This window comes from Brachyhypopomus gauderio, unplaced genomic scaffold, assembly GCF_052324685.1.
Source record: "Brachyhypopomus gauderio isolate BG-103 unplaced genomic scaffold, BGAUD_0.2 sc34, whole genome shotgun sequence".
NCBI lineage: Eukaryota > Metazoa > Chordata > Actinopteri > Gymnotiformes > Hypopomidae > Brachyhypopomus > Brachyhypopomus gauderio.
Genome location: NW_027506866.1, coordinates 2234696 through 2239874, shown reverse-complemented (window position 1 = coordinate 2239874; position 5179 = coordinate 2234696).

The window sequence follows — 5179 nt, the reverse complement described above, 5'->3', positions numbered from 1 at the left end:
CAAATTTAAAAAAAAAACATTATTTCTACCTTGTCAATGTCTGGACTATATTTCTATTCATTTTGCAACTCATTTGATAAATAAAAGTATGAGATTTCAGGGAAAACACAAAATTGTCTAGGTGACCCCAAACTTTTGAACGGTAGTGTATATGCTCACGCATTTAATCTGTCTGCAATATTATGCCAAGCAGCTTCTCTGGCTTTATTAATACAGGATGTGTTGCCTTTCTTCATAATAACGTGTTTATATTCCTCATAAAGACGTATGAGCAGCTCCTGTTCAGCAGAAGGAAAAAAAAGCTGCTCGTTTCTTCAGCTCTTTCGACATTTTCTTGCCTTTTCGAATATCGATTAGTGAGGCTGTGTAAATACTGTGTGCACGCGCATGATCGCCAATTACAAAAGCCTGGCTTGAATTAGCGGGAATAGGTTGCGTCTGGATTTCGTTAGTGGAACGGAACTAGACGGAAGTGAACTGTTTGGCTAACTCAAGCGAGGCTCACTCTAATAAGCGCCGCTTTCATAAGCTCGCTTCGTGGAATAGCCCCCTGGTCAGCTAACGAACTATCCAAACGCTAACGCAAATCATCCAGGATAATCCAGTCACATAAGAGGAAATATAATTAACTATACTGATAGGCTACCAAAAAAGTAGGCGTGTCCCGCGTGTCTTTGCTCCCCACCGCAAACTTCAAGGCAACCAATTAACCCTAATAAGTTCAATCTACTTAAAAAACAGAGGTAACTCGTTGCCTCAAAAAAATTTAGTAATGGCTTCTGTCAAAACTAATATACTTGAGTTGTATGGATACAACTCATACTTATATGATTTAAATAGAGTGAACTAATCAAAAGTTGAAATTACTCAATTTACTCAATTTTAAATTACTCAGTTGCTTTTACTTGTTAATTTAACTTTTGTTATGATTTTGAGTTTTTTGCTTAGCACTAGCATTAGCAACAATATATTTTGCTTACCCTTTAAACATAATATAGGAATTAAATGTAACTATTGTTTTAAATGTGTCCGAGCTGTGAACCCGAGAGAGGGGCCTTAGGAAATCATGATGCGTAAGGAGTTTAAACGAGAAGGTGATTGCTCAAGCAGAAGTGGTGAACTAATAATGCTGACATGGGTGAAACATGAATGTATGACATCCTGATGTATGGTGACCTCGGGTCAAGCAGACAGTCCAGAGACAGGAACCATATGTATAAGAGATGTTAGGTTTGGAGACAAAGAGAGAAGACTTGTTTGTTCGAACAACAATACCATGTAAGGCATAGAAGCAGATCTGTGAGTTTGGGGCGTGGAGAAATCGTATATAAAGACGGCATGTACAAACACTTGTTGGGTCTCTCTGATGTTAGAATGTGAGATCCCCAGAGATATCTCTGTTTTAATAAAGGCATTTTTGCTATTGCTATAATTTTGGTATGTGGTTCCTGCTACAGTATTAATCACTACACAGTTACAAATAACTTAAGAGATACTTGTGAGATTTTTTATTATTAATACTTAATTGTTATAATTATTGTAAATGAACTTCACTGACAACACTGGTTTCATAGATATGAACTTGTTTATTATCATTTGGCATCAAATAACATTTTAAACCATTACTGCTTTCAGTCAAAAGCAAAACAGTGTGCTTCATACAAAAGATCAAGTGAATGACAAGACATAGGCTATAACGTGACATGAACAGAGATTCCTCAAATCAGTGCTTTTAAGCAATAAAGTTATTTTTGAGCAATAAAATGCTTGCCTTGCACAACATAAAATTAGAGAGAGAGAGAGAGGAAGCATTTTCATTTATTTACTTCAAACTAGCTAAAATAAACACCAACTTTACATCCTGCTGGTAGTGAGTGTATTTCTAACTAAAATTTCTGCTAAATTCTAAGAAATCCTTTAGTTTTTTTACGACTGCTAACATGCGTTTCCCAATACTTGAGATACATTTTTAAAACTCTAACACAGCAACACATTTACTGAATGCTAACATTAGCAGCAAGCTAGCATTATCAGCAATCTATCCAAATTAATACATTGCTAACTGTTCTGCCACCCTTATACGCCCTGCACAAGTCAGCAGACAAACAACTCCTCTCCCAATCACCACGCTGAAGAGGATTCCAGTTCTTCTTGTTTAATGGTTGAATGGAAGTAGGGTAAAACTGCAAAGAATAAAATAGCATATTAACAATTGCTATATGGCAGAGTTAGAGCTGTACCATCGTAATACATGTCATCTAAGCAACAAGCAACAAATATAAACAGAATATGATCCAAACTTATGTTGCGAAACTAACATACCGACAGTACATCTGAAAGGCGAGAGATGTAACAGATGGCAATTGATTAGAACATGCAGACATGAGACTCTCTTCTCGTATACTGACAATGCACTTCCTGAACTAACACAGAGTTGGTGACATCATCAAAATGAACCTCAAACTACACCTCGTCAAAATAGAAGTCTCAAACCCACCCCATACATAGACTGACAATACACTCCCCGCCTGGTATCTGTGGATACCACTACCGTTAACCTAAATGACAAAAAACCTCATCAGTTCTTCCGTTACTCAGCCGGAAGCAGCGTCACTACTTGCGTGACAGGTCTCAAGAAAAGTTTAGTCCCTTCTTTATCTGCAACCTTGATTTCTACTTTGCGAACTCTCCCATCTTCACTTGGTAACACTTTACTGATGCGGCCTAATGGCCAGTCATTTCGCTTCGACTGACAGTCTTTCACAAGCACCACGCTCCCTTCCGTAATATTGTTCTCGTCGTTTCGCCACTTCCTTCTTGGTTGAAGTGTACACAGGTATTGTTTTTGCCACCTGTCCCAGAAGGTGTTTGCCAAACTTTGGACATGTTTCCACTGGCGTCTGTAAAGGTCAGCCCCACTAAACTGACCTGGGGGAACGGGGCAGGAACCGGTCTTTTGTGTGAGTAGAGTTGCAGGTGTTAAGACGAAAGGGTCCTCAGGATCTGAAGAAACAGGTATCAGAGGCCTGGAATTCACTATAGCAGTCACCTCAGCCATGAATGTGCTTAGAACTTCATGAGTCATCTTCACGGGTCGAGTTTGCAGCATCATAGAATCCAGAATTTTTCGGGTGACACCGATCATCCGTTCCCATGCACCCCCCATGTGTGAGGCATGGGGTGGGTTAAAGACCCAAGAACATCCTTGATCTGTGAGAAATCTAGACAATTTGCTCTCATCTAAGTTGGAAGAGATGTTCAACTCTCTGCATGCTCCTATAAAGTTGGTTCCCCGATCCGACCGTATCTGCCTCACTGGGCCGCGAAGAGCAATGAGACGTCTCATGGCATTTATGAAAGAGGAGGTGTCCATACTTTCAATGATCTCGATGTGAATTGCCCTTATGCTCAAGCAAGTGAATAGTACTGCCCATCTCTTGTCATTAGCATGACCTCCCCTTGTGCGGCGAGTGGAGACGGTCCACGGCCCGAACACATCAACTCCTACATATGTAAATGGAGGCTCCATGCTTACTCTGTCCGCAGGTAAGTCTGCCATTTTCTGTATTTTGGTCTCACCCCTGAGTCTTCGGCAAGTAACACACTTGTGGATAAGCGAGCATATACATCTTTTGCCCCCCACAATCCAATAACCTGCAGCACGCACAGTACCCTCAGTGAAATGTCACCCCTGGTGTTGACATTGTTCGTGGTAATGTCTCGCTATCAGAACCGCGATGTGATGTCGTCCTGGGATTATAATTGGTTTTTTCTCCTCATCTGGGATGCATGCTTGAGATATGCGTCCCCCGACCCTCAAGAACCCGTCTTCTCCCGTGACAGGACTCAAATTAAGAAGAGGACTACCCTTTGGGAGCTTTTCTCCGCTACTAATGCACTGAAGTTCTTTCGCATAAACTTCCGCTTGTACTGCCTTAATGATGATGTTTTTGGCTCGTATAAGTTCGTTGACATCACGGGGTACAGCGCAGTGGTGCCAACCCTTACAGCCTCTTGGATCTGTGTCGCAGTCTTTTCTGAAAGAGGCAGCGATGTGCATCAGGCCAGAGACTCCCCGAATCAATGACTTCCAGGTGGAAAAGCGACTGAAGCGTCCTGCACCGAGATGGGGATCCTTGGCGACAGTAGCCAACGTCATTACTTCAGGGCGGACATCTAAATCGTCATCAGGATTGATAAGGTCAAAGGTACGCTCGTGGCAGGTTGTTTGGTCTGACTGCGATAAGAATGCAGGGCCTGTCAGCCATGTAGTTTTCTTGAGGTCAGCCGCAGGGACACCTCTGGTTGCTAGATCAGCTGGATTCTGATCGCTGGACACATAACACCACTGTGATGGCTGAGAGCTCCTTCTAATCCTCTGGACTCTATTACTTACAAATACATAGAATCGACGTTTTTCATTGTTAATGTATCCAAGGACTATTTTGCTATCAGTAAAGAACGTGACCTTATCGAATTCAATGTCAATGTCAGCTCTTATAACATCTGCCACATCCACACCTAACACCGCAGCACAGAGTTCGAGTCTGGGTATAGTTAAGTCAGGACGTGGGGCAAGCCTGGCTTTCCCCAAGATGAAACCTGTCTGGTAGTTCCCTTCTGTGTCTAAGACCCTCAGGTAGGCTACTGCACCTATCGCCGAGACAGAAGCATCTGAGAAAACGCAAAGCTCTCGTCTTAGAGAAGTAGAGAGAGAGGCCTGTGTGTAGGCTCTGGGGATGTGTAGACTTTGGAGCTCTTGCAGGGAGTCTCTCCACCGTTCCCACAGCTCTCGTTTACTGAGAGGTAGAGGTTCATCCCAGTCTTGAGAGTGTGTTGTGAGGTCTCTAAGAAAAGCTTTACCTTGGATTATGACTGGTGCTGCAAATCCCAGAGGATCATATAGACTATTCACGGTGGAGAGGACTCCACGTCGCGTGAAGGGTTTGCTGTCGCCGGACACCTGGAAGGTGAATGTGTCGTTCTTAAGATCCCAAGCGACCCCGAGGGTGCGCTGAACTGGCGCTGTGTCACTACCCAGATCTAGGTTTCTCAGACAGCTTGCCTGGTCTTCTGAAGGGAAAGCGCTCATGACTTCTTTGCAGTTTGATGTAATCTTATGCAACCTCAGATTAGAGAAGGCTAGCATGCTTTGTACTCTCTTTAGGAGGTCGATGGC